General features: G+C 50.9%; 1 pseudogene; it reads right to left on the reverse strand.

Annotated features, from left to right (window-relative positions):
* Positions 1-5,517: 5,517 nt before the first annotated feature.
* Positions 5,518-6,367, reverse strand: LOC137760523 (uncharacterized; annotated as a pseudogene).
* Between the last annotated feature and the right edge of the window lie 6,182 nt (positions 6,368-12,549).

Here is a 12,549-nt window from a genome sequence, read left to right on the forward strand (position 1 = left end):
AGTGACAGAGGCAGGCCTCCCACTCAGACCTCCTGACCCCCAGCCTCTTGTTCCTTCCTCCAGCCTGCACTGCCCTTCCTACTGGGCAGATTTTCCGTCCCTTTCATGCTTTTCTTTGCTAGGCTATGAGCCTTCTGCAGTGTTCCCACATGTTGTCTTTTGGAGCTTGAGAGAAATCCTTTTGGAATGTCCTGTGCCTTCTCCCTGGAGTTCCCGGCTTTGTTCAATTGTTCATGAGAAATTCCTGCCCTGTTGGGAGGGGCTCAGGAGGCTGTTAAAAGAGTTTGCCAAAAATGGTGGTACCAACTCGGGCAGAGCACATATCTGAGGCTCTGCCTCTCTCGAGATTTCCGCTTAAAAGGGGGCCATGTGGATGCAACTAGTGGGGAGGGTGTCACACGCCCCCAGTTTTCTGTTTCCTCTGTAGAGCAAGCAGCACCAGTCACGTGCTGGCAGAAGAGATAAAGTGGGCCTCAGGAATGGGGGTGGGGTGGGCTAAGGCTTTGGGGGTTAGGTTCAGAGATGAGGAAAGTTTAGGGTATGGTGAAGGTCAGGAATAGGCTGAGTGTGTCTCTGCAACACCCACCTTGGTAACACAAAAAGCTGCATTTATTTCCTAGAATCATGATATCAGATTAACTGTTTGAAAAGGGCCATATCAGATTGGTTTTTTTAAATAAGTTTATTTATTTATTTTTGGCCGTGTTGGGTCTTTGTTGCTGTGCGCGGGCCTTCTCTAGCTGCCACAAGCAGGGGTTACTCTTTGTTGCGGTGCGTGGACTTCTCATTGCGGTGGCTTCTCTTGTTGCAGAGCACGGACTCTAGGCGTGCGGCTTCAGTAGTTGTGGCTCTTGGGCTCTAGAGCGCAGGCTCAGTAGTTGTGGCGCACGGGCTTAGTTGCTCCGCGGCATGTGGGATCTTCCCGGACCAGGGCTCAAACCCATGTCCCCTGCACTGGCAGGCAGATTCTTAACCACTGCGCCACCAGGGAAGTCCCCCAGATTGTTTTAAATATACAAAAAGAATTCTAATATCATGCACCTATACTCAGTGTTACCAAAGGCCACAGGGACCAGTGGATTGGGTAATTGAGAACACAGGTGGGCTTTGAGGGAATTTCTCCTTTTGTTTATTATTTCCTGGGAAGAACGTATTTGAGGTTAATGCTGCCCTGATCAGAACACTGGTATTGGGTGCAGCCCGAACCTCCAGGGTTAAATACCATCCTTGCTTTGTCTAAATTTCTGCATATTTTGGAGGCCAAGATTTATCCCTCTTTCTCTTGGAATCTGTTCAATAAATACTGAGAAAGAAACTGCACTTTGGATGGAAAGGGCACTGGTTGAGGGGCAAAGCCCTGGGGTGGAATCCCAGCTCTGCTATTTACCAGCTGCCTCAGTTTCCCCCTCTGTAAAATGGGTACTAAAACCTAGCCTTGCAAGGAGCAGAGGGCTGTGAGCCTATGTTTCAGGCCTTGGCAGCATGCCTGACACACAGTGTGGGTGCTCAGTAACAGTGACATACGTCTGCAGGTGTGACGGACATTCCCCGGCCACCCTCAGCTGCAGGGACACGTAAGCTGCTTCTGTACACAAGATGGACAGCACAGCAGCCTCTGGCATTGTTCTGCAGCCGGTGTGCTGCTTCCTGTTTACATGGACCCTGCAGATGCATGGCTTGAACAGTGGACATGGGGGACTTCCTGTGACCTCTGCAGGGCCACACAGAGCAGAGGGCCTTCTCTAACTAAGAACCTTCTCTGGACTTGGGCTGAGTGACTGGTGGGAGAGAATCATGGGTAGTGAGTTTCTACCCTGAGTAAGAGTTAGGGCAGTGCAGGGATTCTGTCCCTTTTGGGTACAATCTAATCCTCAATCTTCAAACTTGAGCACTCGCTATGTACAGAGCTCTGCACTGACATCTATCATTCACTGAGCACCTACTACGTGCAAGATGTTGTAATCATGAAGATAATTATTATTACTGAGTGCCTGCTCTGCACATAGTACTCTGTACTGAAAATGTCAACCTCTTTTTTTTTTTTTTTTTTGGCTATGCTGCGGGGTTTGAGGGATCTTAGTTCGCCGACCAGGGATCAAACCCGAGCCCCAGCGGTAAGAGTGACGAGTCCTAACCACTGGATCACCAGGGAATTCCCTCAAACCGTTTTTTTGGAGAGCACTGTGCTCTGTAACTGTAACCATCTTCATCATAATCATTTGTTCCTGACCGCTCTGTGCCTCAGTTTCCTCATCTATACAATAGGGACAATCCTTTCTTAAAGGATTGATGAGATGATTGAGTTAATACACACAAAGCACTTAAAACAATGCCTGGAGTATATTTAAGAGCTTAATAAATGTTGGCTGTCATGATTAATATTATTAGTTATTGAATATTCATTGTGTGTGAGACACTGTGATACTTTTTTTAAAAAATAAATTTATGTATTTATTTTTGGCTGTGTTGGGTCTTTGTTGCTGCGTGCGGGCTTTTGTCTAGTTGCGGCGAGTGGAGGCTACTCTTAGTTGCAGTGCGCGGGCTTCTCATTGTGGTGGCTTCTCTTATTTCAGAGCATGGGCTCTAGGCGCGTGGGCTTCAGTAGTTGTGGCACATGGGCTCAGTAGTTGTGGTGCACGGGCTTAGTTGCTCCGCGGCATGTGGGATCTTCCAAGACCAGGGCTCGAACCTGTGTCCTCTGAATTGGCAGGCGGATTCTTAACCACTGCACCACCAGGGAAACCCTGTGATTATTCTTAAGGTAATAATAGCTAAGGTTACTGAGCACCTATTGGGCACGAGAGCTTGTAGTCAACATCAGTGTAATAACTGAGCTCCTCTTGTGAGCCAGAACTGGGCTAGATACTGGAGACCCCAAGAGCAGTGTCCTGGCCAAGGGTCTGATTCTCTGATTAGGAGAAATTGGACTGTTTTGAAAGTAGGCATCTCCAGGAGAGTCAAGTTTGACTCAAATGCAAATATGGGCCTAGAGCAAGAAGGGGATGCCTTGAGTGGCCAGAGAGAGGGTTTAGGAAACAGGACACTCTTGAACTATCCCTTGAGCTGGGCCAAAATGGACCCCAACGAGCTGTATTCCTGTGAATGTTCGCCTGGGCAATGGGTCACTAGGGGCCTGAGCACCCACCAGACAAAGGCCAAAGTCTTCTCCCTGGGGAGGGAAGGGGTGCAAGAGACAGAATAAAGAGTGTGCTGCACTGCTAAGCTTTGGACCCAGGGAGGATCTCCCCAGTCCTCAGAGATGGAAAAAAAGTGGAGGTGAATTCAATGGGCTAGGGGTTCGGTGCCTCCTTCCTTCCTCCTGCCTTGGGACCACCGTGTCAATCTCATGGATATTGCAGGCTTGCTGCCTTCTCTTCCTGGTCACAGGACTAGGCCACGGCAGGCGACCTCCAAAAGCCATGGAAATTTGTAGACCTCCAGGTTCTGTGTTATTTCAAGGTCAGCCCCATTCCACATTCTGAGTTGCTATTGGCCCTCATATTTCCAAGGGGAGAGGAAAACTCCATCCAGCAAGAAGAGACTGGGCCCGAAATTCAGAACCACAGAGAAATGGGCCCTGAGGCCTGAAATGGCCCCTGGGCAGCCTGGAAAGATGGCTCAGGACTCCGGAAGCCTGAATTCTTGGGTGGAGGCACTCTCAGTTCTCAGCTCAGGAAGCTCCAGGCCTGGCTTTGGACTCGGAGGAGAGACTCAGAAATATTCTAGTCCGAGGGCCTTTAGAGACCATCAAAAGGACCCCACTCGGGCTTCCCTGGTGGCGCAGTGGTTGAGAATCTGCCTGCCAATGCAGAGGACACGGGTTCGAGCCCTGGTCTGGGAAGATCCCACATGCCGCGGCACAACTGGGCCCGTGAGCCACAACTACTGAGCCTGCGCGTCTGGAGCCTGTGCTCCGCAACAAGAGCGGCCGCGACAGTGAGAGGCCCGCGCACTGCGATGAAGAGTGGTCCCCGCTCGCCGCAACTAGAGAAAGCCCTCGCACAGAAACGAAGACCCAACACAGCCAAAAATAAACAAATAAATTAATTAATTAAAAAAAAAAAACTTAAAAAAAAAAAAAAAAAAAAAGGACCCCACTCATGTTACAGAAGGGGAAACAGAGGCCTGGAGAGGGGAAGTGATGTCCCCAAGGTCTCAGGGCAGGCTGGTGGCAAAACTCATCTGGAATCTGGTCTCCAGAGTCCGTTAGGCAGAATGATGGTGAACAACTGGGCGTCTTGTGGGGCCTGATTCTTCAGCACCCAGATCAGTTGAGTCTCTGAAGGTTTGGAGCCCTCGGTGGCCCAGGGAACAATTTCCCAGATATTCCCACCTCATTCTGACCCTTCCAGCTCTCACCTGGCCTGGACAGACCACTCTCTTCAGAGATTTCCCAGGAAAGGCTGTCCCCCAACTTCTAACCATCCCTGGCTGCCTGTTTCAACGCATGTCACACTAGCCATCAGGGTTTGCTCTACATCCACCCTGGGCCCTGGTCATTAAAACCACATCTTTAAAAGAACAAATATATATAAAGTACTTAGCACAGTACTTGCCACATATTAAGTGTTCTATGAGGGTTTCCTATCATCACTGTCATCCTCATCATTATTACTTCTACCTTTCTTCTTACATGGGGCTCTGCTAAAATCAATAACAATTCTTGAAAAAAAGAAGAATATTGGACTTCCCTGGTGGCGCAGTGGTTAAGAATCCACCTGCCAATGCAGGGGACACGGGTTCAAGCCCTGGTCCGGGAAGATGCCACATGCCGCGGAGCAACTAAGCCCGTGCGCCACAACTACTGAGCCCGCGTGCCACAACTACTGAAGACCGTGCACCTAGAGTCCATGCTCCACAACAAGAGAAGCCACCGCAATGAGAAGCCCGTGTAACGCAACGAAGAGTAGCTCCTGCTCGCCGCAACTAGAGAAAACCCAAGCACAGCAACAAAGACCCAATGCAGCCAAAAATAAATAAATTAATTAATTAAATAAAATCTATGCTCTAAAAAAAAAAGAAGAATATGAATAGGGATTGAGAATGAACAGCCTCAGCAGAGGCTAAGGGAGGCTGAGAAGCTCCCCAGTGATTCATTCAAGGTGTAAATCAGAGATTCCAAACTCAGATCTGTGGGCCTCACGTTCAGCTTGCAAGTACTTTTGTTCAGCCCTCAAACACCATGATATTTTTAAATTCGTTGCTAACACATAGAAAATCAGATTCCTGGCTTCTCTAGAAAAGGCAACCGCCCATTTGAGAGCTGGGTTTAGACGAGGTATCCCCTCTCCACTCAGCCACAGTCTCCACCACTCCCTACTACCACCCAGCCCCCTTCACCCATTCACTTTTACCTGCCCAGCCCTGTAGGTCCTCAAGTGTCTAACCCCCCATCTAAATGGCTGTCCCCACCACCACCCCCAATGGAGGCTTGGAAGGTACATTTTGCCACAAACAATTTATTTTCCACAACTGCAGCCTGATGGACGTGTGCCCACTTCACGGTTGGTGTTGATGTCACCACCAGCTACAGGGCTTAGAGATGGGCTCGGGGGCTCTCCAACCTGAGAGGATTGCTTCCCAGAACTTGGGCAGATGACCTAAGGAAAAGATCCCGTTGCCGAACAGAGGGAGCTCAGGCAACTTTATCCCCGGCTTCTGCAGCAGCATGGGAGTGAGGTTCCGGCTAGGAGGCCCGTGAGGGCAGCTCGGGTTGGTGGAGTCATCCACGTACTGCAAAGCATGGGCAGCCCTGGAGGACGGCGCCATGCAGATGCTGGCGCAGGAGTTGTCAGAGGCGGCCAGTCTGGTGCTGGGGTCGGAGTACCTGCGGGGGAAGGAGTGGTCCAGGTGGTCCAGGTGGATGGAGTTGGCGGCGCGTTCCAGGTAGCTGGCTGCAAGCCTCGGCAGGCTCAGGGATGATTAGGGCGGTTGGTGTAGAAGGCGCTGGTGGATCTGTCAAGGTAGTTGATGCCTCTGATGAGTTGGTCCAGGGAGGTGGGGCCAGAGGGACCCGAGGGACGATCTGTACAGAGCAGGCAGTGGGGACTGCCACGACAAGCGGGCTTTCTGGCCACCTTGGGGCACTTCACCAAGTGGCTTGTCTCCACATACCTGGAGCTGTAGGGCCGGCCCATGCAGATTCTCCTCACTGGAAGTCTGGGGGATCCGGGGTTGTCGGACTGCTCTGAAGGGCTGCTGCTTGCCTCTGAGCCACTCAGGTACGAGAACACTTGAGGTTGTTAGCCCCGGTCACACTGGGGCCGTGGCACCAGCCTGGAGTCCCAGCCTGGGCCAGAAAGGACACACTGTTGGGATGGTTCAAGCGGCTGCAGGTGTTAGAACGGCTCGCTTGGCATCCAGGCATCGTCCCAGTCGGGCAGACAAAGCTTCGTGGTGCGGAACTGCTGAGAATTCACCTGGAACCTGGTCCCCCCGGCCTGGTGAGGAGAGAGCTGGGTCGCCTCTCCTTGGCTCCCTGCCACCTCCCCCTGGGCTTTCTCGCCGGGTGTTCCTCTTCCCATCCTCCTCCCAGGCCCAGGGATTTTCAAGCTGGAAAGCGGCCACCGTATTCTTCAGAAAGCACAGAGGACAAGAGATGGGGAAGAAGGCAAGACCCTGAGAACAACTGAGGCCAGAGGACCCCTAGAAAAAGTGGGGCAGTCTCTGTTTTCCTTTAACTCTAGCCCACATTCTGAAATTCCCATTTACCTTTTAAGCTGGGACACTAGGAGACCACAAAGGCAAAGGACTGAATCTCTAATGGTGAAATTCCAGGTACTGAGACACACATTCTTTGGAGGTAATATCAAATAGCTAACCATCCACTACTCAATGCACCCTCATACTAAAAAATATGTCTTGGAAGCGATGCAATGCATGCCCTCTCTCTTTGCCCAGCCCTTTGCTTGTGCTTTACGTTGTAAGTCTCACTACAAATCTAGGAGGTGGTTACTATTCTATTCCTATTTGACAGGTGGGGAAACTGAGGCTCAGAGAGATGACGTGACTTGCCTCAGATAACACAGCTTGTAAGTGGTGGGGGCCAAGGTACTATCTTGAGCGTGTCTGATGACCCTTAAGGGACAATGCCACATTGTCGGGGTGACTTTGCCCCCCCCAGTCTACTGAGGAAGAATTCTCGCCACACCTGTTGTCCTGTCTGCCTGGATGGGGGCACTGATGGGGAAAAGCAGGGAGAGGGGTGCTTGTTAACCCTGTAACTGAGATGATCTTGGCTCTATGAACCCCAAGTTGAGGGAGCGGGGGCAAGGTGGTGTTGTAAGTCTACTAATGGGGCTGGGCTTGTGAGACGGAACCTTCCAGGACATTTGGTCTTCATCCTCTCTGACAGTAGGGAGCTCCTCATCCACCCGACAAGAGAAGTGGGCTTTGGGATTCCTACTCCTCCTGGTCTAAAAGTGGGCACCTCACAGGGACGAGGGCCTGCCCAGGCTCCAGTCCATTTAACCCCGCCTCCTGTCCCTGGGCCTGCCTGGGCAGTGGAGCCCCACCCCCATTCCCATTATCCCTCAGGTCCCCAGTAGTCCCCCTTACCAGAGGAAGGTTCTGATTTCTCTCCCCCACTACTGCCAGCTTGATGCTAATTTTCCACTTCTGCCTAGTGAGAACGGAGCAGTATTTGAGCCTGTCCCACCCGGAAAACAGCTGCCTGCCCCTCTCCCAGCCCATGGCCCTTCAGCTGCCCTTGTCCATTGGGTTTGAATCGCGTGGAATGTCCAGACTCTCGCCTCTTCCATCCCCGGTCCACCCCGCCCCCCATTTCCTCTTCCAGAAATATGGGAGGTGGCTGAAGGCTGGTCCCCAAGGCCCCCCTTTCCTTCCCTTCCTGGTTGCCTGGTCCCACCTGCCCTAAGGGCCCTCTCCCACTCTCACTCTACCTTCAGGAGGTAGACGACTAAGCCCTCCTCTTGCTCTCCACTGGGGAACACCCTCAGGCCGCTACTCCAGGCTGCTGGCCTTGTCATACAATCATGGAATCCTGGAGCTGGGAGAGGCCTCCAGGGGTCATCCTGGTCAGGCCCCTGCCTCAGCGCAAGTACCGCGTTAAGCTCTCCACGACAGATGTGCCCTATTTTTAAAGTGAGGCTAGGGTGGACTTTTTCCAGTGTTCCCTGTTGTTTTTCTGGTGTCTAATTATGCTGAGAGTCAGGAAGTTCCATGCCGGACCTGATATAACTCTCGTTGGCTGTGGTCAGCATCAATTTTCTTTTCTCGTTGGGTCAGCAAACATTTATCAAGTTTCCCTAAAGTGCTGTCCCTTTGAGTGACCCATAACATAACAGCACTGTGTTTCCTCCCTTCTTGCCTGGTCCTCATGCAGTCAGCAACACCGTGTTGGGTCCCTACTGGGTGGTGGGCTAGAGCCTGAGGATTCCTTTCAGAACTCCTGTGCCCCCCACGCCACTGGGTCCTGGGCCATAAGGAGCATCTTGGACATATCTGTTGAATGAATGAACAAGATCCCCCTTTGAGACTTCATGGTATTTGCCCTCCATCATTTCCTTCCCGTAAGTATTGAAAATACACTTTTACTTTCTATTTTGAAAATTTTTCAAACTTACTGAAAACTTACAAGATAATGAACTCCCATATACTCTTCATTCGAATCTACTAATTATTAATATTTTGCCACATTTATCACCACACACACACATTATTATTATTTTGAGAGTAAGTTGCAGACAACGGCAGCCTTTACTCTTGAATACTTCAGCGCGTATCTTCTACAAGCTGGGAGAACAAGGACATTTTCTTACATATCCAGTTATCAAATACAGGATAGTTAACACTGATATAGCACTGTTAGCTAATACACAATCCACAATTTACCGATTATTCCCTCCGATGTTCTACATTGCAGCTGTATCTCCAATCCAGGAGCCAATTCACAATCAGGTTTGCCTTTAGTTTTCAGGTCTCTTTGGTCTCCTTCAACCTGGAAGTTCCTCAGTCTTTGTCTCTTATGACATTGATAGCTTTGAAGAGCACAGGCAAATTGTTTTGGAGAATGTTCTCCAATTTGGGTTTATCTGATGTTTCCTAATGATCAGCTGCAAGATCACAAAGCACATACACACAGAAGCCTCCACGGGACATTCCCGAGCCGTGAAGGGCCTTTTGCCCTGGGGTGGGATGGTTATAGCTGCTGAAACAGGGAGCCAAGAGGAGGGCTCAGACGGACCCCGGAGAAGAAGGGAGAGGGGTGTAGGGAAACTCAGTGGGCCAGGGAAGCAGTGGCAACCGTTCCCTTGTGGGGCCTCAGCCAGGCCTGCTTCTGTTCTGGGCCGGGGGACGGGCAGGCAGGCAGGCGGCCAGCGAGAGGGCTGGACCTCCGTGCCGTTTGTCCTGAAGGTACCCAGGCACCGAGATCACTGGCCATTTCTGGCCTGGGCATTAAGAGCCTCTGGAAATAGCTCCAGGACAATTATTTCAGGAGGAATGTGCTATTCTTCCATCTTCCCAGAAAGCCAGGCTGTATCCCATAAGATCAGGAATGTCTCTCTCCGGCCTCCCCAATTCCAGGGGATCCTGAGGTCCTCTGGGGGCCACAGAGGCCTTCCGAGCCAGGAGAGTCTGGGAGGCCAGAATGGGGTCAAGGAGACTAAAAGCCCCCTTCTCCCATGAGAGGAGGGGTGGTTCTGGCCTTAGGTCCTGGGCTCTCAGGGCCCAGCCTGGAGTCAGGCCTGCCGGCTGGGGTCCAGCTGACTCCAAGCCCAGGGACACAGGAGGGAGGGTGATGGGGAGCTGCCTACCCCGCCTCCTGCCCAGACTCACCCCTGAGAGACTGACCTGGTAGAGCACCTATTATGTGCCAAAGAACCTGACATTGTCAGTGCCAGGGCCCCACATTCACCCTCTCATTTAATCCTTGCAGCACCCCTAGGAGGTAGGTATTTTGCTTTCAAGATGAAGTCACTGAGGCTCAGAGAGAGCAAGAGACTTACCCAAGCTCACCCAGCAGCCAGATTAAAACCCGATGTTTTGGCTCCAGAGCCTATGGCTTAAGCACTAAGTGAGGAAGAGGGTGGGTCACCCACTCACTCAGTGAGGACTCAGTAAGTGACCCTGTGAACTGAGAGGTTTTGGGAGGGGTCCAGCCGCCATCCTCCACCCCCCAGCCAAGGCCAGCTGCCTCTCCCTCCCTAGCACTGCAGGACGGATGTCCTCTGTCGGTGGGGTGCCCCTCCCCGCACGGTCTCCAGCCACAGCGGCCCCCATCCTTGCCCCATCTGGGCCGCCTCCAACCTTGGCTCCTTAGCTGCATTGACAAACCAACTGCAAATCATGGGCTTTTCGACAGCCCTTGCCGCTCCCGCTCTGTCCCCTCTCACCTGACTGCCCCTCCCTGCAGTCTTACCCACATCCCTCTCTCCTCCTGTGCCCCACCAAGACCAACAGGGGTCCTTTCCCCAGCCCAGGTTTAAAGAATTCAAGGGCATCTCATTCCCCTGGGCTCCCCAAGAATGGAGGGAACAGCCCCCTTCTCCAGAGACCATAGGACCTGCCCCATTAGTGCATAGGCTGCTCATTAAATCCTCTCCTGCCACACAGCAGCTCCCCCTTGCCCCTTGCCCCTGGCCTTGAGATGGCAGGAGGAGTGTTCCCTTATTCTTTCAGCCACATGGCACCTGGAAGCGGCACAGATCAGGAGCAAACCCAGCAACTCAGCAGCCATACTAGTGAGTCCATCGCAGTCTGGGGAGACGGCTAGAGCCAAGAGCCATGACTCTATTGTCATTGTCCCACCCTGCCTGGAGGACATCTGTCCCAGCCTCTTGGCAGTGTGACTCACCTGAGCCCTTATCTGGCTTGGGGCCAACCTGCCTGCAGGGCTGAAAATCTCTCCTGGGCTGGGTTCTGGCCCTCCCCTGGCTACAGCCTTCCATCCACCCAAGCACAGTGAGTCACACACCCTCATCCCCTAACACCCTCAAGGATATGGGCTCTCTGCTCGCCAGCTGCCAAAACAGCACTTCCCTAAACCCCTGTATGTCAGGAGCAAGCCAGGACACGTCTGAGTTCAGGAGCGCTGAGGCAGGTGTGGCTTGGCAGGAGCCCCAGCCAGCAAGAACTGCCCTCGTGCCAAGCCACCTCGGGGCTTTTGAGATAGAGCAGCCAACCTGGGAGGGGACAGGACTCTCATCGTTATGGGGTCTGGGAAATTCCCTCTAAGGGGGCTGGGGATGATGGTCACGTGTAGGCTTATATACATCCTTATATACACCCTTGCTGAGAGAGGACTTGGGAAGCAGGACAGCAAGTAACTGGTTTGTGCTGTGACCTCAGGTAAGTATTGAACTTGTCCGAACCTCAATCTCCCTTTCTGTAAAATGGGGGTAAGGAAGGTGCCCAGCGAACATTGCTGGCTCAACAGACTTGCAATAATAGCTAATGTTATTAGCTACTAATAGCTAAATGCCCCCATGTTGCAGGCACAGTGTGCTGTAGTGGTAAGTGGGATTCAGCTCATACTGGCTCACAAAAGCCAATTCTGAAATATTCTAGAATCTGGTGAACTCCTTGTTAAACCATTGGTAGCTTGAAATCAACCATGGCAGGAACATTTATACCACAGAAATTGGCAAATGCAACAAATCAGAGGTTTTTTTTGGGTTGGATTTTTTTCTTTTTTGAGCCCCCAGGTCATCAGCACACTACTGAAGCCATGTCACTATGGCCAAATGACTTAACCTTTTTTTAAGAAATTGAAGTATAGGTGATTTACAATGTTGTGTTAGTTTCTGCTGTACAGCAAAGTGATTTAGTTATACATATATACATTCTTTTTTTTCTATATTCTTTTCCATTATGGTTTATTACAGGATACTGAATATAGTTCCCTGTGCTATACAGTAGGACCTTGTTGTTTATCCAGACTTAACCTTTTGAACCTCTGTTTCCTTACCCATAAAACCACAATAATAATGATCCACATGTAATGAATGCTTCCTGGGTCCCAGCTGCTGTGTGTAATTTTAAGCATCGACTAGACTGGGCCATGGGATGCCCAGATACCTGGTTAAACATTACCTCTGGGTGTGTCTGTGAGGGTGTTTCTGGACGAGATTAGCATGTGGATTGGTGAACTGAGTAAACCAGACCGGCTTCTGCTTGTGGATGGGCACCATCTAATCTGTTGAGGACCTGAATAGAACAAAAAGGCAGAGGAAGGTTGAATTCATTCTCTGCCTGACTAGTTTAACTGGGACATCCATCTTCTGGCCTTGGTACTCCTGGTCCTCAGACCGTCAGACTTAGGCTGGAATCTACGCCATTAGCTGTCTAGTTCTTAGGCCTTTGAACTATACCACCAGCTTTCTGGGTCTCCAGCTTGCAGACAGGGGATCATGTGACTTCTCAACCTTGCATAACTGCATGAGCCAATACCTAATAATAAATAAATATATGTATGTATATATAAATATAAAAAAATATAGTGTATGTACATATATATACAACATATACTATAGTATATAATATTACATAACATTGTACTATATATGTTGCTATATGTAACTGTGTGTA

The sequence above is a fragment of the Eschrichtius robustus genome, chromosome 3, assembly GCF_028021215.1.
Source record: "Eschrichtius robustus isolate mEscRob2 chromosome 3, mEscRob2.pri, whole genome shotgun sequence".
NCBI classification, from domain to species: Eukaryota; Metazoa; Chordata; class Mammalia; order Artiodactyla; family Eschrichtiidae; genus Eschrichtius; species Eschrichtius robustus.